Source organism: Anolis sagrei, chromosome 3 (assembly GCF_037176765.1).
Source record: "Anolis sagrei isolate rAnoSag1 chromosome 3, rAnoSag1.mat, whole genome shotgun sequence".
Lineage (NCBI taxonomy): Eukaryota > Metazoa > Chordata > Lepidosauria > Squamata > Dactyloidae > Anolis > Anolis sagrei.
Genome location: NC_090023.1, coordinates 195,040,296 through 195,063,075, shown reverse-complemented (window position 1 = coordinate 195,063,075; position 22,780 = coordinate 195,040,296). Strand labels below are relative to the sequence as shown.

Here is a 22,780-nt window from a genome sequence, read left to right as displayed (position 1 = left end):
TAGTAAAAAGAATGGTTCATTTCAGGAAGAAGAGAATTCAGTTTTAGCTCATTTTGTTTTTTCATACCTTTTACTTTTTTTTCTCCAAGAAGGTGAAGAACAGCCAGTACAAAAACTTTGGTGAAGCCAAAATTACAATTCTATAAGCAAGGGGACTAGAAGTGTGTGTGTGTGTATATATATATATAAAGACCAGAAAGATATGGTTTCTAGGAATTGAATCTGAATCAATGAGTGTTAAAATTATCAATTTCCAAATAATTGTTCACAGGATTATTTATTTATTTATTTGCAATATTTATATTCTGCCCTTTTCACTTCACAGGGGACTTAGGGCGGATTATAATACACATATATATGGCAAACATTCAATGCCAGTTAGACATACAACATATATTGACAGACACAGAGGCAATTTAAGATTCCAGCTGTGCCCAAGCTTTTCCGGCTTTATGGGGGTATACTGGATTCCAGCTCGATTCTGGCCACAAGGGGAGCTGCTGCTTCACCTTCCATTGTGACACCGAGTCCTTTGCTGGAGTACTTCCTCATTCTTCTGCACACTGCTGGAAGGTTTTGTGGCATCATAAATTAGTTAAATTAGCCTCCCTGCATAAGCGGTACCTAAATTTCCTACTTGACAGATGAAACTGTCTTTTGGGCTGCATAGGTCGACAGCAAGCTAGACAAATGGCTGGAAGCTCACTCTGGCTTCATACTTATGACCTCTTGGTCAGTAGTGATTTAATGCAGCTAGCTCTCAGCTAACTGCGCCACAGCCCGATTACAGTTAAAAAAGAGAAAAGAATCCAGCGGTGGACACACTCCTTCTTATAAAGAAAATTCTTGTGTTAAAGGTTATTGAGCCAACAAGAAGAAAATACAACTAAGAGGGAGAGACAAAAAGTCTTCATAAAATTGTAACTATGTGAAAAACAGTGGCAAAATGCTGGATTTGGGGCATTTGCAGTAGATTCAGGACTTTTTAATGAAATCACTTTAAAGGGTGCATTTATATGGAAGTAATGCAGTTTGACACCATTTTAACTGCCATAGTGCAATGTTATGAAACCATGGAAGTTGTAGTTTGGCAAGCAAATATTTGGCAGAGGAGGCTAAAGACCTTGTGATTCCATACCACCGATCCATGGCAGTTAAAGTGGTGCCAAACTTCACTTCATGTACAGTGTAGATGTATCTAAAATATTTTAGGAGCTGTATAATGTCATATTAGTCAGGATGTTTGTTTGCATGCATGCAAAAGAAACTTCCAACTTCTTTATTAGTCAAAAGAATCACTACTAAGGTCGGAGGGGGATGTGACAGTACATAGGTTAGATATATTTTAGTAGGCTGTGTTTATAAAAAGGCATTAGCTGTAGTGATCCGTTTCCCTCTATTTTCAGATTTGATACAGATTGAGTATATTTTGTCCAAAAATTGTTGAGACCAGAAGCGTTTTGGATTTTGGAACACCTATTTTTGTAATTATGTACATAATGAGATATTTTGGAGATGCGGTCCAAGCTTAAATGCAAAATTCATTTATTCTTTATGTACCTCTCATACCAATAGCCTAGGTTAATTTTACATAATACTTTAAAATAATTTTCTTTATGAAACTTTGTGTACAATAAATCATCAGAAAGCAAAAGCATTCAGTATCCCAGCTACCCATGTGAACAATTTTTGATTTTGGAATATTTCATATTTCAGAATTCCAGATAAAGGATGCTCAATCTGTATAGCTCTGTATATTGGATACTATAGACAGAATGTTAAATGATGACTGTATCATCGTAGCTTTATCATGAACTTGCAGTTTGTAAGCGTGTATGTATGCATGTATGTGTGCCTCCAGATGGGACAAATATATGAGGTGGTTGTGGTATTTGTTTCTGTAGTTTCCAAAATGGGTTTTTTAAAATCTAGATTTTATGGCTATTCCTGTCATCATCATCATCATCATCATCGTCAACCTCCTTTGCTCTCTTAAACAAGAAACAAATATCAGCGGAATATTTTATTCCCATTCTTGTGAAGGTTTCTTTTAATGACTTTAGCCCCTTCCACACAGTTGAACAAAATCCCACATTTTCTGCTTTGAACTGAGATATTTATTATTTATTTATTTGCAGTATTTTGATCCCACCTTTCTCAGCTTGAAGGCAACTCAAGGCGGCTTACAAATTTGGCAGCAATTTGATGCCACAACAGTAAAAAATACAATTAAAAACATTTAGCACACATTATAAAAACCATACAAAAATCATTAAAAACATAATCACCAGTGACTTCCTGTTAACTCATTTTCCAGAAGCATTGTCTGAGCCGTTCTATGTTCACTCTTTCATAGTTCCATGTTTATCGATTACGCTGCATTTCTGAAAGCTTGCTCAAAGAGCCAGGTTTTTACTTTTTTTTGTAATGTCAGGAGGGAGGGGCAATCTAATATCCCTAGGGAGGGAGTTCCACAGCTGAGGGGCCACCACTGAGAAGGCCCTGTCTCTCGTCCCCACCAGATGTGCCTGCCACAAAGGTGGGATCGAGAGCAGGGCCTCCCCAGATGATCTTAAGTTCTTAGAGATACATTTGGACAGGTATTGGCAGTGTGGACTCTGATAACCCAGTTAAAGACAGATATTGTGGGATTTTCTGCTTTAATATTTTGGGTTATATGGCTGTAAAGAATTACATGAAAGAGGCAAATAGATTTTTGGTCACCCTACCCTCATTTGTCACAATGGATGGGAAAACAATAGCTGCAGATCATATTACATTCCCATCATCTACCTGATGTAATGGGGTTGTTCCACTTCCATGGAAAAAACGATATAGTTGTGTTTGGGGAGGCAACAGGAAATTAATGCATTAAAATAACCTGTTTCATAGACACCAAAAGTTGAAACAGTCAGATTTTGGTCTTTCTCAGCAAGGAAGTTCTTATTTTCATTTTTACTAAGAAGACTGATTGAAAGATAAAGTGAAGACTAGCGTATGGGTCAATTTGCTTCCTGTAACTGTTAGGACTCTGAAGGTTACAGTCATAATGCGAATTAACCAGAAATTTTGGAACATGGAAAAAAGTCATGCTCAGTTACCTGGAATATATGTCTCTAGAGATGTCTGTAAGAATGTAACTTCTTAATTTGCACTAGTGTGAAAATAAGCAGAAAAAAGGAACTATAGCAATTCTGAAAATCTCTTTTATCTTTTCTTTACTGGTTATCTTTCTCTCCACTCTCAAAAAAACTTCTTGAGCTTTTACTTCCAGAGACACATGCTTTGAATCACGTACTGGGTTTGTATATTTACATATGCATAATGGGATATCTTGGAGATAGGACTAAATCTTAACGAAATGTAGTGCTCAATACATATTTTTGCATCTCTCTCCAGTTACGCATTCTTGCATCCAATCTGATGTCTCTCTTCACCCTTTTGTCTTGTTTGTTTGTTACTTGTATTGTGTTGAGAGATTAATGATATAAGATACCTGAATTTTGGGAAGGAAATATAGTCCAGTGCAGGAGATGTCTGGGAAACTTGCCCTTTTCTGTTTTGCAAATGAATAAAGGTAGAAGCAGGCACTTGGCAGCTCGTGTTGAATTTTCAGACAAATGAAGCTAAACTTGTAGAATAATAGAATTGAATAAATGTTGGCTGGAGTCAAATGATAATTCTTCCACTTACTTATTTATTTAGTATCCCACCCTTCTCACCCTGGAGGGGACTCAGGGCAGCTCACAACAAAGACATAATTCAATGCGTTGAACACATATCAGCATAAAACAACATATACATTAAAATCACATAATTAAAACATATCAATTGAAACAGTTATTTAAAATCACACAATCTGAGAACATAAGTCAGGAGCCGTTCCAGTTGTCATCTGTAATTGTCCATTATTGCACTGAGATATCAATTGTCACACTATAGCTGTGCAAACGCGTGGTCCCACAACCAGGATTTAATTTTCTTCCTGAAGGACAGGAAAGAGGGGGTTGATCTAATTTCCCTGAGGAGGGAGTTCCACAGCCAAGGGGCCACCACCAAGAAGGCACCAGTCTGCACCAGTCGTGCCTGCGAAGAGGGTGGGATCGAGAGCAGGGCCTTCACGGACAATCTTAATCTCTGAGATGGTTCATAGAAGAATGGAATTATTGGGGAGGGGTGTCATTTTTTTCTCTGTGCAGGGGGCAGGTGATTTATCCCAAACAAATTTTTGATCCTATGGAGGAACACTAAAAAAATGGAAGCATGCCCCAGCTCTACAAGGGGGAGCTGAGGGATCCTATGGAAATATATTCTTGAATCCTCTGTTTTTTGTTTTTTTGTTTTGTTTTTGCTTTCAAAGTGTAGTGGACAACATTCCTCTGTTTTCTTTTAGATGCCTAAGGACTTCAAGGATTTTTATTAAAAAACACCCTTTTAACCGGATTTAAAGTGGATACATTCTCTAGTGTAATGAAGTAGAAATCTTATCTCTTTTTTCAATAGAGTTACAAGCTTGGTAGATATAGGGAATGCTGTGGATGTAGCACACATTGATTTCAGTAAGACCTTCAACAAGGCCCCCCATGACCTTCTTGCAAACAGACTAGTCAAGTGGGCTAGACAATGCTACTGTTATGTGGATCTGTAGTTGGATTTGTAAGTGGATCTGTAACCAAACCCAAAGAGTGCTCACCAATGGTTCCTCTTCATCCTGGAAAGAAGTAATTAGTGGAGTGCCACAGGGTTCGATCCTGGGTCCAGTACTGTTTATCATCTTTATTAATGGCTTAAATGAAGGTTTAGAGGACATACTTATCAGGTTTGCAGATGACACCAAATTAGGAGGGATGGCTAATAATAGGGGGATTAAACATTGTGGCCTTAACTGAATATCACACACACACACACACTTATACACACACACAGAAGAGGTCTTGTCAAAGTGCAGGTGGTATGAATGACAGAAAAAAAGAGAAAGGCTGCTAATTTATAGATTTGGATGGAAATACCTGTATTCATATGTATAGATAAAGGTAAAGGTTTTCCCCTGACATTAAGTCCAGTCATGTCCAATGGTGGTGTGGTGCTCATCTCCATTTCTAAGCCGAAGAGCCGGCATTGTCCGTAGGCACCTCCAAGGTCATGTGGTGAGCATGACTGCACGGAGAGCCGTTATATGTATGCATGGTAGAAAATGCCTCTTGTACCTATATAGGAAAAATATGTCTGACAATGCCAATTTGTGCTCAGATTATAATGGATGCATGTGATGTTAGCGGGGTTAAAGTGGGGCAGGATACTGTACAGTAGAGTTTGGATATCCCACTGGTGTGGATTCACCCCTACAATACATTTTATGGGCTGATTTCAGTGCATAGTTTCTCCTAAAGGTCATTGAAATAGGCTCATTTGTCATAGCAGTTTATGTGGCAGGTTCAGTGTTTAAAAAACACTTACTTTGCATGTCAACTCAAGTATTTATTACATTTCTGCGCTGGCAGCTGCCTTGAGTGTGTGGTGCTGGTGTGGAGCTGCTGAATGCATCTGGACTCATGCATGGGGTAGTAGCTATTAAACCTGGCAGTTGGCTATATTGCTAAGTGAAGTGGCACCCAAGCTTTCAGCTGTGCAGCATCTTTATTTATTCAGAGTGCTCTTGGGTCCTATATGGCTCCTCAAGGCATTGCTAGTTTTTATATGCTCTCCATATATGTTTTTTAAACTCTCCCTTCCTCCTTCTCTAGCAATTTGTTATTTGACATATAGGAAATGAAATGATAGGGTGATGGTGCTGTGTTGTGTATTGGACTTGGCAGCCTAATATTTTGTTTTTGAAAAAGTGTAAAAGAAGGACAGATGGAAAGAATGAAGGAAACTGTGGGTACCGACCCCAAATTGAATTATTTTAGCTCAGTGTTGGGGTCATGAAAGTTTATGCAACAGTAAAAGTTTTTGAACGTTTCCTAGGTCTTCATCACACGGGCAAATAAATTACCTGTCATACAACACTTTCAGCACAGTTTGGGGACAGAGTCCACTAGATCTCATCAACCTACTTCTCTATATCTACTTCCAGTAGCAGTTTCAAATATACATGATACATATTCTGCAGATAGCTTTTGTTATTGGAAGATATCAAATGGCTTGTTGCGCTGCAGCTGTTCAGTAAAATAAATGTACAGTATATGTGTGGATGGGGGTTGGGAAAAGACCGCGTGCCAAGGGAGAAGCTAACTCAGCCCCTGAACTGTGCTGAAAGCATCATATGAGGGAGCAACGAGAACACAGGAGGCTTCACATGTTCTCATTGCCAGCAATAGAGCAAGGGCAGGGGGAAGCCAGACAGTGACACTTTTCCCTGTGTGATGGGGAAGATGCAGCAGTGGGTGATGTGGATGGAGTGCAGGGTGATCGATTTGCCACAATGCCCACCTAACACTGTCACCTGTGTTAGGTGACTTATTGTGATGAGGTTCTAGTGGCTGCTTCAGACATTTACAGAAATCTTTGGTGCTGTGTTTACAGTGGATTCTGCAGAAGATGCTTCAGGCATACACCTCAAAAAGGAAAATCAGCCTGTTAGAAAACCTTGCAAATACTGATTTATTTTCATTAAATGTTTGATTTTATACCTATTCCATATTTCTGGGATCATGTAAAAATTTTCCCTGGCCAAAAGGGGTCACAAGTGGAAAAAATTAAGAAGTCCTGGTCTAAACTCTATTTCTAAATATTCACCTGAAATTTCAAATTACTGTAATGCTAGATACTTTGAGGAAATTCTTATTTGGAGAGCAATGGTTTCTTTTTGCCTCCCTGAAGTTATAGCCATGAGTCAAGGGGTAGGGACAGTGGAGAAAGCTGGAGTGTCTTAAAGGAGCAGGATTGTCAAAAAAGCAAGATGAGAAAGAAGAGTCAGAGAAAATGCAGAAAGAGTTTGCACAGACAGCATCTTTATAGCCTTTAGGTAAATGTGAAATCTATTTAAATTAGTGTGTCTCCCTTGACAAAGTGAAGGAAATCATAAACCATTCCTGCATCTACTTTGTTCACAAAGATAAATGCAAATTAGTAATTCCAAATGTGCAAGGAAGTGGATTATAATCTACAAAAGATCATGCATAGTTGGTTTTCTTTAGGAATGGTGTGGCGGACTGGCAAGTGCAGGGATTAGCACCATATTTGTGCCCATTGTTTACAGCTGTTATCTTCTTGTATTGTCAAAGGCTTTCATGGCCGGAATCACTGGGTTGTTGTAGGTTTTTTTGGGCTATACGGCCACGTTCTAGAGGCATTCTCTCCTGACGTTTCGTGAGACCCCACTACCTCTGAGGATGCTTGCCATAGATGCAGGCGAAATGTCAGGAGAGAATGCCTCTAGAACATGGCCATATAGCCCGAAAAAAACCTACAACAACCCTGTTATCTTCTTTCCAGTGGCTCATTGTGATAATAGCATTTCCCATTATCTGGGTAGCAACAGCCGAGTTGGGTTAGGATACATTTATTGGGAGTCAGCATGAAACAGAAGCCCTTCCAGACAGGGTTAAGATCCCAGGATATGATCCCAGGTTTTCTGTTTACCCCAGATTATCTGGCATTGCGGATTCATATAATCCAATATAAAGCAGAAAACCTGAGATCAAGTCCTGGGATAGAAGGCCTGTCTGGAAGGGCCCAGAGATTACTTATAAAATGAGAGGTTATAAAAACATGGAATGAGTTACCAGAGAGATTTTGAAGAGACTTTGGTGTCCGATGAAGAGTTAGGGAATATGCTGCCCACCTCACCATGTCTAGGGAAGTGTGTTCATAGTCTAGAAAAGGCCCAGACAGCTTTTCAAGAATACCTGAAAAGCTAGATCACCATTTGTATCACTAGTACAGTAAAGAATTATCAGGTAGTCACATTAAGGTTGACTATTACTTTGGCCCCATTTACACTGCCAAGTAAAATCCAGATTACCTGCTTTGAACTGGATTATATTAGTCTACATTGCTATATAATCCAGTTCAAACCAGATAGTCTGAATTTTATATCGCAGTGTAGATGGGACTTTAGAGTGTTTTGTATGGGGAGAGACCATTAGGAATCGTGCCAAATAATTAATCATTATTGATATGCAAATAAACAATAATATATATTTTTTAAATCCATATAAAATAAAAACATAGCAATAAAAAAATTGGAATTAGCCACACAGAAGTTATTTCATGGCCAGCTACTCTTGCAATGGTAGGTATTTCATGGTTGTGTCCATGGCACATTCCCCCATGGAACATCAATGACCCTACAAACTTAAAAAGATAGGAGAGCCCTGAATTAAACACTGTGTCAATCAAGTGGAGGAAGACTCCCCAGTTTAAGCACTTAGATGACTCAATCAGGTCTAGATTCATTCTAAGCACAATTATTAAAGTCCTGCATTTTGGAAAACCGAAGCACATTGAAATCTTAGATACTAGTTGTGCTTGATCCATGGAGAAAAAAGGCACCTCACTAGGTTAAATGTCGCTGCTTTTTAATATATTGTTATTTACTCTACCATCATTACTCATTGAACATGCCCTTTGCAGGAAACATCTGTTAAGAACCAGGAAGTTCAATAATAGCATCCTCCATTTCTTTCTGTCCAATGCATGTGTGTAAGAGGGCAGAGGTTGTGTAGCTTTTGGAATCAAAATAATAAAAAGAGCCATTAAGCCATTACATTTTTTCATACACAAATTTTGCATACTTAAAAAGGTAGAAGTACAGTACACTCTCACTTATCCAACATAAACAGACTGGCATAATGTTGGATAATAAGGAGGGATTAAGGGAAAGTCTATTAAACATCAAATTACGTTATGATTTTACAACTGAGCACCAAAACATCATATTTCACAACAAAGAAAAACAGTTCAATACATAGTAATGTTATGTAGTAATTACTGATTTTTCGAATTTAGCATCAAAAACATTGTAATGTATTGAAACAGCTGTGGATCCGGGTGGGAGGCAGACTGCGTTGGATAATACAGAACACTGGATGAGTGAAAGCTGGATAAGTGGGACTCTACTGTATGCTTTTGTAAACTATGTGAATTAAATATCAGCCTGTATAAATGAACCTTTAAATAGTTCTAATAACAGTTTGGAAAGGGGAATATTATCCTGTTTTTTATTGTTCTGAAACAGTATCAACAAGAACAATTTCCCAGTAAAACTATATTAACAATAAACATCTTCCTCCTTAGCTTCCCTAACCTTGATAATTCTTTATTTCTATTATATTTTTATGCTTTATATATTAACATATAAACTAAGTCCCACAGGAAGAGCCAAATTGTTTTTTATTATATGAGAAATTGCTATCCTTACAGCAATCAATTACTGACATATCATATATCTTGTAATATTTAAGATTTCATATAAAACAAGTGCATAAAAAACAAATCCTATAATCACTCATTACTTCTGAATTCTCAAATAAAATAATCTTTTAATTTCTGAATGGTGTCAATGGATGTGAACATTGTAAAATCTCCATCTCATTTGTTAGAGCAGGGTTTCTCAAAGTGTGCTCCGGGAGCCCTTGGGGATCCGTGAAGCATCCTGGGGGCTCCATGGTTTCATCCTCCTTTTCCTCCTCCAAACTTGCCCTCCTCTTTCCTGCTCCTCCCATCTCCCTGCCTCCCTTGTCAAAAGCCTTTTCCCATCAACCCCCTTCCACTAAAAAGCCTTTTTCCTCACCTCTCACACCCCACACACACTTATCACCAAAAGCCTTTTTTCCGGACCTTCCCCGCCACCCAGATTCTTTCCCCCTTGCCCACGGCAGAAGGGAGTTGGTCTGGATTCTCTCTGGGGTATCCCCCTGAAATACTGTTACATTAAATTGGTCAAAGAGTATGCCCATGTCTGATTAATATAATAATATAATATAATATAAACATTTATTGGGACTCCTCAACAAACCTTTTCTTCAAAAAGGGTTCCGCGGCTGAAAACGTTTGACAACCTCTGTATTACAGGGTTGTATACAACTTTTTTAATTGCACTATATACAATTATTATATACACAAGTTTTTGAGAATGATTAGTCCCTAGCCCTAGTCCCTAGGTCCCCAGATAGTACTCTGTTCTGCACTTTATCCACTTCCTCAGCTCTATGACACACTGTTTGCTCTATCCCTTGCCTAGCCCTTTTATAGTTGGCCACGTTCATTTTGTATTTCTGGTCATTGGGTTGCTGAACCTCAACTGATGGAGCTATAATGCTATGAGCTTTTAAATTTTTATTTTTAGTGTGTTTTAGTGGGTATTTTGTATTTTATGATGCTTTTTTGTTATTTTGTTTATTAAGTTAAATTAGGTTGTTTTTTCATACTATGTGTTTGCCTTGTTGTAATTTGTCTGTATGGTTTTCTTTCTGGCAATTGAATGCTTGCCTTATATGTTGGAAACCACCCCGAGTCCTTTCGGGGAGAAAGGGCAGTATGCAAATAAATTATTATTATTATTTTACTGACACAGAAACACAATATATCACAGCAAACGAGATCTATATGCTGGATTTCGTATCACAAAATGACAAGTTGAGCACTTCCCAAGTGTCTAGGACTGTGTGATATATTTTTGAATGATATGTGCAGATCCAAGTAAGGTGGCCTTTTGCAGTTGACAGATCATGATTTTGTCAATGTTTATTGTTTCCAAATGCCGGCTGAGATCTGGCACAGCACCCAGTGTGCCAATGACCACTCGGATCACCTGTACTGCTTTATGCCAGAGCCTTTGCATTTCGATTTTGTGCCAGAGCCGCCGCCTTCTTCTTCTTCTTCTTCTTCTTCTTCTTCTTCTTCTTCTTCTTCTTCTTCTTCTTTGCCTTCATCTTCTTCCCAACTATAGTAAAGACACTGAATCAATGGGTTTTATATAAATGTTGAGTCACTAATAGTTGCTTAGACAGACTACAATCGAATCCAGGCTTGTGCAGGTTTAGTTCGCACTACAGTAGGAACCAGACTTGTTCATGAAAGATATTTCCCACATTTGTTTCCAAACTTTTTCGGAGGGAAAGACATTCTCTCTGTGTTAAAAGGAAAGGCAATGTTGAAACTTTAGATTAGCTTTTTCTTTTAGCTTCCAGTATTGATCTAGAGTCACAGATCTGTAAATATTTGTCTTCCAGAAAATACTGTGTACTTGTGTTCATATTTCAGAGTTTCAATCAACAGTAATTGTGTGATTGTACCTAAATGGTTTGGTCTGGTGTAATGGTCTGCAAAATCGCCTCTGTAATTGCTTGCGTTGGCCATTTGCACCTTCAAATTGAAGGTCAGAGACTGAGGGATTTGGGAAAGGGAGGAGAGAGTGTTAGGAGTGAAAAGAATGCAGCAGGAAATGAGGGCAGCTGTGTTAGAGTGCAGGGGAAAAACTAATTAGTTTTATTGAATTTGGTTGGTTACTGGAACTATTTGCAATGTGTTAATCTTCATAATGCAGAATGAGTGTTAAATGAGTTTAGTTATGTGGCTTTTGATGTGCGACATAATCAACTGAAATGATTTCATCAGATACTGCACAGTACAATGCTTTCCAAAAGGGATAACATTCTCTCTAGAACTCAGCACAAAATAAGTAGATGGCTGCCGATTATGAAATAACTATGCTGTGTTTAGATTTATATCTCTCTCCCTCTGCTGTGCTATGTGACCTAATTTCTTGATCTATTTTCTCAATAGTCTGATTGAAAAGTAAAATGAACACAGTATGCTTTAAATGCTTTTTATAAAATGTGTACCTTAATCAGAAGGCCATTTATGCTACAAAAGTATAGCATCGTAATTTTATTTTGTTGCAATAGCTGATGGAATCTTGGAATTTTTAGTTTAGAGAAGGTCCATTGCTCTCAAGGAGATATTTTTATTTACTGAAATTTCCAATCCCAGGATTTCATACACTGGAACAATAGCAGTTAAATGGAATTATAGTGATATAATTATGCAGTGCCAAAGAGTCCCAAGTTCTGATGCAAGCCAAAACTACATCACCTCCATAACAAGGAGTAAACATTAGGTGCAATCTATGCTGTAGTTTTAATGTGCATTCCAGGTTTATGGGGGAGATAGAATAAGTAGAGCTTATGTCCGCGATAACCTTAGAATGTAGGGAAACCATTCTCTAAGACCATATTTCATAGAAATATTTTAAATTGAATGGTTGTGGAGACCCATGATGTCTAACATGTATTTGCAAATGAGCTTATTTGGAATTATTGTAACCATGAAAGCTTCAAATGTATTAATTTGATTTGAATATTATGAGAACATATGGCTTCACCATTATTAATTACATCAGCAGTTATGTAAAAACTGGATATCCTTACATTCCTAGACCGTGTTTATGTAAAAATTTTAATTCTGCATGTTGAACAAATTGTGAACAATTTGCCTATTATGGCTCCTTCCACACAGGTGTATAAAATCCAACATTATCTGCTTTGAACTGGGTTATATGACATTGTGGTCTCAGAAAGCACAGTTCAAAGCAGATATTTTAGATTATATGCCTTGATGTTCTGGGTTATATGGCTGTGTGGAAGGTCCCTAAGATGATCTTAACACACAGAAATCATCCATCTGGGTCCCAAAGGGTCCCAATGTCTTCAAAGGGTAAATCCACAGCCAGAAGGAACACTGATCATCCTGCCTTGGATGATCCACCTGCACAGAATTATTTGCCCAAGCAGCTAAAAGATAATACATTCTAGTTAGTTCTATGCTTGTGAGTCTCCTGTAATAGGCTAATGTCTGGGCAGTTAGCTTTAATCAACTGTAATACTGTCCATCTCTTCACTAGGGACCCGGACACTAGCATAATATTGTGAGATGGTAGGAACAAACAATTGAACAATCTTTACTACTTATGCATAAAATCATACATTTCAACAGTATTATTTATTTATGTATTTATTTCATATATTTATATCCCGCCCTTCTCCCCACAAGGAGGACTCAGCACGGCCGGCCTCACATGAGCATCAGAGGATGCTAACAGCATAAATACCTTAAAAATTACAATTCATAATAAACAGTATTATGAAGGGCATGCAAGAGTTGTCCGTGATGATGCTGGTTTTAATTTATAAACAACAAACATGTCCAACCATAACTATAACTGATAGTACAATCAGCCTCAAGTTAGGGAGACTCTCAAGTTACGGGGTATGTTGGGGGGACTGGATTATATCTAGCCATTAAAAGGCACACAACCATTTTGAATGCCCAGCACAGGATTAATAAAGTGGTTGTAATTCAACACCTTCCTCTTTCTTCTCATTAAAGCTGGTTCCTATCTGTGAGTGTGTTCCTTGATGTTGCTTCTATTGTAAGATTTCTTTGCTGATAGGTCAACTTCTTTAGGAAGTGGAATATCTAAGGTTTTATTGACAATGGCCACTTATTGTAGGGCCAGTCTAGAGGCAGCCATGTACTCTGTTCTCTACATGGTCCTACAAGGCTAAGAACACTTCAGCCCAGCTGGACCATCACTTTACCATCACAGCTACTATTGCAGATGGCCACAACACTCCATGAGAGCTCTTGGCCACTGGGGTGTCCTGGACTGATAGCAGAAGCGCTCGCACTACCAGGAAGAAGGAGGGGGACTTTTGAACTTCAATGATATTTATCATTTATTCTAATTATTTCATGGTATTATTGTTTAATTTGTTTTCCATGATGTTTAATGGTAGAACTGATTGTGGTGTTATCCATTCAGCTTGTTTTGTGTCTCATTTTTTTGTAATGGGATAGTATTACTGTGCCCAGAGAGCTAGTTCAATGCTGGTTTGAGTACGGTCTTGGGGGGTCTGGATTTGTATAATCACTCAGCCATAGAAACTGAGTGGCCTTGGGGAAATCCCACTTTTATCTTTAGAGGAAAGCAGTGGCAACCCCCCTCTAAATAAATCAAGAAAATCCTACAATAGCAGCACCGTAAGTTGGTACCAACTTGAAGGTCTATAAGAACAACAACAAACTGTACCCAGCCAAGATTTCACGCAAAGAATTAAAGTGATGTATAACTAATATTTCACATGAAATCTTGGTTAGACACAAGATATAAGGCTCCAACATATAACTAAATTTAAAGCCATAATGAATTTTATTTTTAATGAATAGAATTACAATCTTTTAAAACCCCTCTCTTTTTCTTTGCAGCCTATAGCATCTTCTTCAAGTGGGTAAGTATACTCAATCATTTAAAATAAATGGCCAGTATTTTCAAATTGGATTTAGATGTTTTAAAGTATGAAATGTCAAATTTTACATGAACTTAACACATTGAAGCTGTTTATGTATACAGCTGTCAAACTATGTTTAAATTTTATAGGTCAGCCTATGTGGAAATAAAAAAAATAAACTTTGCAACCTATTTTTTCCACAGCATGTGGTTTTTCCATTAAATTACTGTCTTGAAATTAAGGTGTTGCCTGTCGCTGACATGACATTTGAAACCCGTTAGAAGTATAGTGTCAGAAAATGGTATTGATGGCAGTTGTTTCCTATTCTGATCTGCCCCTAGCTGATGGATAGAAAAAAGTGTTCTACATCCATGTTGACAGAGCTGTCTTGCCTTCTTTATAATTGCATTGGCTGCATTTAGATTTTAGGATCAGAGTTCTTAAAAGTACAAGAGTCAATGGGAGAATAACTTTACATAAAGGGAAAATTGTAGAGAACATCTTTCTGTATCGAGCATGGGCAAACTTCAACCCTCCAGGTGTTTTGGACTTCAACTCTCACAATTCCTAACAGCCAGTAGACCTCAAAACCTCTGAGGATGCCTGCCATAGATGTAGGCAAAACATCAGGAAATAATGTTTCTAGAACATGGCCATATAGCCCAAAAACCTACAACAACCCAGCCAGTAGGTTATTAGGAATTGTGGAAGTTGAAGTTTAAAACACCTGGAGGGTCGACATTTGCCCATACCTGTTCTATATTGTTACTAGGTATCTTCACCCGCGTGTGTGGTATTTACATGTACAGGAGGAAAGTTATCAGAAGTTCTTTTAGCTAGAGTTACTAGGTAAAGTGGTAGGAATTGCCAAAGTGGGCAAAAAATATTTATCGTAAAACTCAAAGCTATGAAACTATGGCTAAAGATAGTTTGTTGCAAGAAGAGCATTCCCATAATCAATGTTATAGGATTGGAAAGTGTTATAGGATTGGAAAGTTATAGGATTTGTCAAGTTCTTTGGAACGGTTTGCGGGTAGAAAAAATAAAGAAGTAATGGTGAAAACCAAGAGGCTCCTCATAATGTGATAGAGGAACACAAGAGTTGGATACACATCTGAGGGTTCTCAGGCACATAAATAAACCACATTGGTAAATGTGGAGAAAAAAATGAGTTGTATTTCAGGCTTCCTCTCCTCCATATTAAATTCCAGATCAAAGTGAAAAATATTTTGGCTATCTGTGTGATCTGGGATACCACATGTTTTGGCCCACATATTTATCAGAGGTTCACATTTTGGAGTAGAAAAGGGTATGAACCTACCAATTCAAGTAGAATTGCTCTTCTAGTATGCTCAGTTACTTCAGGACATGAAATGTAAAAAAAATCACCAAGTGTTTCTTAAAATCATAGAGTTGGAAGAGACCTCCTGGGCCATCCAGTCCAACTCCCTGCCAAGAAGCAGGAAAATCTCATTCAAAAGCACTCCAGACAAATGGCCATCGAGTCTCTGTTTTAAAGCCTCCAAAGAAGGAGCCTCCACCATACTCCGAGGCAGAGAGTTCCACTGCTGAACAGCTCCCACAGTCAGGAGGTTCTTCCTCATGTCAGATGGAATCTCCTTTCCTGCAATTTGAAGCCATTGTTTCATGTCCTAGTCTCCAGGGCTGCAAAAATCAAGCTTGCTCCTTCTTCCCTATGACTTCTCATGACATATTTATACATAGACATCATGTCTTCTCTCAGCCTTGTCTATATGTCCTTCTCTGACAATACAAATCTAATAATTATATGTAAAATAGCTAGCAATTAGTTTTCTTATCATAATGGTATGATATCTAACAAGTTGCTGTTTGAAGCTGCCTCACTCTTCCTTAAGCCCTGTGGGTTGCAATGGTTATATATTAAACATAGACAATTAATCCTGGCCTTAAAATAGATTTTGTTATGGATAAAGGAGGGCAATAATAGAAAATTAAAATCTGGCAATATCTTAGTAGGTATTTCTAAGCCCATTTTATGAGTACCGATCAGAGAGCAAATGGAATATGGGGTAGGCAGGAATGTGTTGGATTGAATGTGTGGGAAACTAACAATTTGGGGAATTATTTGCCCAAGAAATCCCATGAAATTCATGGGGTCACCATAGGTTGGTAGCTGACTGTAAGGCACATACAAGCCCATGGAGAAGGGTACCAGGGATGGGCATCTTCCAGGTTTTGGGAGATAACATTGGCTCTTAGGGATATCTGCACTATTTATTTATTTATTTATTTATTCACCCCACAGGAGACTCAGAGCGGATCACAATGCACATGGCAAACATTCAATGCCGTAGACACACAACATATATAGACAGACACACAGAGGCCACTGGGGGAGCTGTCGCTTCGCCATCCATTTGTGAAACTGATGGAGTACTTCTTCCTTCTTTTGCACGCTACTGGAGAGTTTTATGGCGTCGTATGGCGTCCGACCCAGGCTGGCTTTGAACTCATAACCTTTCGGTCAGTAGTGATTTTAATGCAACTGACTCCCAACCAGCTGCGCCACATCTCCTATGGGAATTCATCATTAGGATTTAACCCTCTTTGGGCCTTTAGCCATCCTGCGAAATTCACTTGCTGTTTCTTTTCCACCCTTGTTTGGCTTGAAAAATAGCATGATGCGTCACATCTTCACAACCCTCACTTTGATTCCATCTTCTGTTCCCTTAATCTTCTTTTATTTGAGGTGGCAAAAATGCTCACTACTGTCTTCTAATGAACATCGGGACAATTTTGTCAGTGTTGTGTTGCCGTTTTGAAGATTTGAAAAAACACAGTTAAATCAGTTGCTACTATTTAACAAAAGATATCTGTTATTCCTAAAATTGCCTGAGAAGAGGTTTTCAAAACATATTGAGACTGAGACTGCACACTCTCTAGATGTCCTGGTAAGGAATTTTCAGTCAAAAATGTTTTTTAAAATAAATTAGTCAAAAATTGGGGTGGGCATAGAAACCTCCAAAAGCCTTGGGAAAAGTGGAATATGCATAACTTGTGCAGCACACAAGCTCTACATGCTCCACTTTTGGAATAGTAGGTTCTATTAGGTATACAAACAAATCAACTGGAGAATTGTGGCCAAGCACTGCAGAACAGGCGATCTATCCATGAATGAATGGTGGGCCAGAATTTGGAATACATGGTTGCTAGAAATACTCTAGTCAAAAATAAGAAAATCACATGAACATAACAAAAGTGACAAGTTCATCACAAATTGGATAGTCTTTATAGATTTCCTCAGTGAAGATTCCTGCTTCCACGACAGACTTCAGGCTGAGATTTTATCACTGGACTCTGCCTTTTCAAATAGTCAAACCATCATGAATCCATAAACCACTTGTGATATGTTATACTTCATGTCTACATTATATACTCTTAGCAGACTGACATCTATTTGGTGTAAAAACAATCTTATACTGCTGTATTTCTTATGATTCTTCAAAAGTGGGGTTAAAGGGGAGAAATAATTGCTTTCTTTGTAAGAGTTTTCTTTAGTGGGTTAGTTTTCCTGGAGAATAAAAGTTAGGCAAGCAGTGGAATACATAAGATATTAATAGGCCTGCAATAGGTGGTGAGTGCAGCGTGCAAAAGAGTACCAGAATTTTATTATTTATATGTGGTGCCAGTGTTTTGACATTGAATTTTCCCTTTGACTGTTGAATTCATTATGTGCTTTGGATAGTGTGATTGATTCATGGACCAAATAGTAGAAAGGCTTTTGTGTAGCCTGGTGTTTATATGCCCATTGTCATAATATGTTTTTTTTTTCCGTATCAGGAGCGGCTTGAGAAACTGCAAGTCACTTCTGGTGTGAAAGAATTAGCCATCTGTGTGGGAGGATGTAAATGTAAATAACAGAAGCTTTACCACGGTTTCTCAAGCAAAATATACCCTGTAGTATAATAAAGTGTCACTCGGCTTGTTAACAAGTAACAGTAACTTTATTTCAGTTCAAAAGTAAAAGGTCAACAATATATACAGCAGTCTTTCTGAATGCACATAGAGAACAGAGGGAATAAACAGTCCTTTTAAACAGTCTTTAAAATATGCTTCATACCTTAGAAATGATCAGGTTTCAGAGAGTTGGCACCCATTTCCTTCTTTGCTATTTCCAGTCAGAGCTCTTTGCACTTTTCAAGGTGAAAGTGGCAGTTAAAACAGTTTGTCTCAGCAGCAAGCCAGAGACAGTAGCTTGCTGGATTTGAACCACCCAACGGAACATAGTATGCTGTATTTGGTGTACTTTGTTTGTACACCCAAAAGAATGTAACCCTCATATATCTATCCTGTCGTCCTCTATGTTCATTCTTTTACTTTACATTCTCTGTCACAGCTCCTGGCATTTTCTCAGCTTTCAGCTTCACTACTTCCCCATGCCATTTCCAAGAAAGAGGTTCACTGGAAACAATGCCCAGGTATCTGAATAGGTGTGTTCTATGGTGTGTTGATCTAATGTCCATATATGCCCAGGGCAATTTCTGCCAAAAGCTATTACCTTGATCTTGGAGTAATTTATTAACAGGTGTTCCCATTGAAAAGAGGCACTAAATGAATGCAAAAGGTTTTAAAGATTCAAACAAGTGAGGGAGATGAGCCCCATCTTTGTTTTAAAGATTTGATTTTTTGGGAATTGTTTGTTTTAAAGATTTGATTTTTTGGGAATTGTTTTATGTATTCTTAATGTTGCATATCCTGTGAATATTGGGGGGGGGGGGGGGTAAGAAGAGTAACTTATAATTATTTTAAATAAATAGATATGTAAATAGCGATAGGATGAGCTTTGTTGGTACTGCTTTTCTCCCCTACATCCAATCTGACTAGTGAAAATATCTTCTCTTTTCCAAAATTCCCACACTGTTTTGTAAAGGAAATCTCATGTCAGTGAAATGCATAAACAAAGTCTGTCTACTGATACATTTGAAAGCTACACATTGTCTTGAGGTATTTATAATTTCAGTTATATTTAATTTTTGTGCAATAGACATATTTGTTTCACATATGGTGCTTTATTGTATCATGTCATTTAAAAAGTTGAATATACTCTCAAGAAGGACACATAAAGATTTAAAAGGGATGGCCTTTGAAAATTAGGAAATATGTACAAATTTTAGCCATGAAACAAAAGTGGAGGGTTTCTCCCCACTCCCAATGTTTTGCAGACATTTTGACCCTTTGCAAAATGTCTGCTGTGTGTTTCTAGTGTTGGGAAAAATTGCAGACTTACCACTGTGACAAAGATAATTATGTAAAAGAACTGCAGTACTTTTACATAATTCATTCTAATAAAGGAGATGGTGGTAGGGGGCATGACCTTCCTCCTTTGTTGGAGCTGGGACTGATCCATTTAAATTTCAAAAGCAAGGATGACTATAGAACTGATTCCTCCTTCTTAGTACAAATCAAAGCCTCATGTGATTGTGAATGTTTGTTTCCAGAAGGTCAAGGACTATCTGCTAGAGCAGTGGTTCTCAGCCTGTGGGTCCGCAGATGTTTTGGCCTTCAACTCCCAGAAATCCTAACAGCTGGTAAACTGGCTGGGATTTCTGGGAGTTGTAGGCCAAAATACCTGGGGACCCACAGGTTGAGGACCACTGTGCTAGAGTCCGATGTAAAATAGTGGATGTTGTGGGGCAGATGTAAAATCAACCCTCTACTTTTGCGAATTTGATTATATATGGATTTTAATAATACATTTTCTCAAGGAATCTCTTCATCCTCCAGAACAACTCTATGGCCAACTTGCAGTGGAAGTTGACTATATAGTAGTGCTGGAGAATCTAAATATTCCCAGAGAGGACATTTCTACAGGCATTTATAGGTTCCCCAGAACAATTCTATTGGAGGTTGCCCATAGTGTTGTGCTGAAAGACCTACCAATTCCAAGAGAAGTGTTCTCTTCAGTTAAAAAATAGCTTTTCAAATTTTAGTTTTTCAACGTTCGCTGTTTTTCAACGTTCGCTGTTTTTCAACACCAGAAAATGTGGAGGTTAGTATAACTGAATAGAATGACTTAACAGAGTATCTCTTGGCAGAAATTTGGAATGTTATCTCATATAACATTCATTGTTGCCTCATATAAAACCTCCATTCTTGATTCCCTGCAAACTTTGTTCATTTTAGCAGCGTAATTGAAAGGCTTGGAAAACCTTTGCTATTATTAAACAATTGGGAGTTAAGAAAAATCCTTGGGGATCCTCCAGACAGGACAATTGTGTCAAGAGGTTGTGGCATTTGTGACATGTCCTGGACAATTTTCTGGCAATGCCTGGTGCCAAATGCGACATTTTGTTCTTATGTTGCGGTGTGTTTCTTTTTAATGTCAAAGTGTATTGAAACAAACAAAAATCACTACCTCATATAGTATTATGAATGAAATTTCACTTTTGGAGGATAACAATATAACTTTAACAATACAAAACAAAACAAAACAGAGGGGAGAAAATTTGGCCTGTTACCCTTAAGACTATCACAGTAAACATTAACCCAAGGTATGTATGCATGTGCATATGAGAAGAATCCTAGTACACATGCAAAAAAATCACAGCCCCTCCATACACACAACGATCGAATATGAAGACAACAACCTGCAGGATCCAAGGACCTACACACTAACAAATACCAGGTGCTGTAGACTGTGCTTCAGAGGAACAAACTGATGAAACCACATCTGAATATTCCCCACCGAAGAACTCTCTGAAATTTATGGGGGTGCCATAAATTAACTGGCAACTTAATAGTACACACATGCACATACTGCAAAAGCCAGGACATCTTCAGATCAATCTAGAATGGTTCATAGACCAATTGCAACCTATCTAGAGATCCATCGGTAAATCTTAACGTATTAATCTAGGATCCAATCCCTGATCTAGAAAATACTTGATATCTGAGGGCCCTTCTACACTATCCGAAAATCCAGGAGGAACTGGGTTATTTTAACCCACTTCTGGGTTGTTGTCCCCACCCCCCAACCCAAATCCTGGGCTTTCCCTTGAGGAGTGGCTAGATGCCATCATCCAGTCTCCCATTTTCCTTTCAAAAACTTAACCACAGAGCTTGTTGGCAAGCTCAGCCCACTCTAGAGAGTACTCCTGATGCAAGAAAATGACATGTCAGGAATTTAAGGGAGGGGACGAAAATCTCTCCCCTACCCTACCTCCTGATGAGACATTTTTGTGTGTCAGGAAAACTCTCAGGAAGGGCCTGCAATGCCGGGCCCCTCAGATAACTTTTTGAGGGGGAAATGGGGGGGGGGCTTGGGGATGGGGGGTGAAAAACAGGAACCCAAAGAACCAGGTTGGCTGTGAGGACTGACCCCCCAGACATGCAGAAGCAGTCCTAGGAGTGTATCTCTACAGGGCCCTCACCTGGAAAGATCTCGACTTTAGCTTAAGGTCCAGATCTTTCCAGGTGTTTTACAAATCCAGAGAAAACTGGGAAATCCCAATTTTCTCCAAATTAATTTGTTTTTGCCTGCAAGAGCATTTGGACGTCTCAGGTAAAACTGAGACAGGTCCCGTGTTTTGAGCTTGTGTGGAAGGGCCCTGAGTCTCTGTGCCTTGCACGTGGCAACTTGTACATTTTATTTCTAGTTTTCTTTTTTCACTTGGGATTTTTCTTTTTGCCTTTTTCACAATGGAAATTGCATGCACTCTGCATCTGCATGGAAAAGTTTGTGTGAGAAACAGATTTGAAGGTTAGTAATTTCTTAATCATTGATCAGAATTAATGTTTCCTATTCTAGCATTAAGAGGAAATCTTTACACAATTGAATAAAATTGTCCTTTCCCAGACAGTTTTATGACTTTGAGCCTTTTGACTATGTATCACATGATAGAAAATTAATATAGCACTCAAAAGTCAGGATTTCCATTCAGAAGACTGTGGATATGAGGGGGAGGAACGGAAAGAGTTTGGGAGGTCAGTGTCCTGTCCTTTAAAAGGACCTGTGTTGCAGTAGGACCAGGATTTCCTGAAACAGAGTTGCTGATAAAGGATTACTTCCAGTAAATAAGCAAAATGGATCTCAACATGTTGTGCTCGCTGTGGAATAGAGCTGGTTCAAATGGGAATGAGGTAAATGAGTCCATTAGTTTACTTCATCTAATGAAATGTATAACCTATAGTAAAATGCATGGTATGTAGCTGAATATAGTAAATGCATTTTTTATTCATTGTGAACTTATTCAACCATTATAATGCTGTCCCTCTAAGATAGCACTTTACAGCTGTCAAATAATTTTAGAAAAATAAGAAAATTGCAGGACAATGTGACTATTAAAATTTGGGGCTTGAGGAAAAGATATGTTCCATTTAATATTACATATAGTTCGATTCTGTGGGTGTTCGAGGTTCCTCTGAGAACAATAAAGCTTCCTAAAGTAAATGTTCATAAACATATAGGAATAACTAAATAGGGAGAGTATTGTGAGTCTCAAGGAATTGCTTCATTATTAACGGAATACATTGAATAACACATCTTTCTGCTTATATCAGTGGAA

The 22,780-nt window shown here is 38.2% G+C and overlaps 1 protein-coding gene across 3 annotated transcripts in view; it reads left to right on the top strand.

The window, feature by feature from the left end:
• PTPRE (protein tyrosine phosphatase receptor type E) overlaps nt 1-22,780 on the top strand; it is a 173,794-nt gene that overhangs the window by 40,773 nt on the left and 110,241 nt on the right. The window contains exon 2 of one of the 3 annotated variants that reach the window (XM_060768628.2): nt 14,212-14,234. The exons of the other annotated variants lie outside the window; for them this stretch is intronic. The gene's annotated coding sequence lies outside the window, so the exon portion shown is untranslated. The remainder of the gene's footprint in view (nt 1-14,211; nt 14,235-22,780) is intronic. 3 annotated transcript variants of the gene reach the window in all.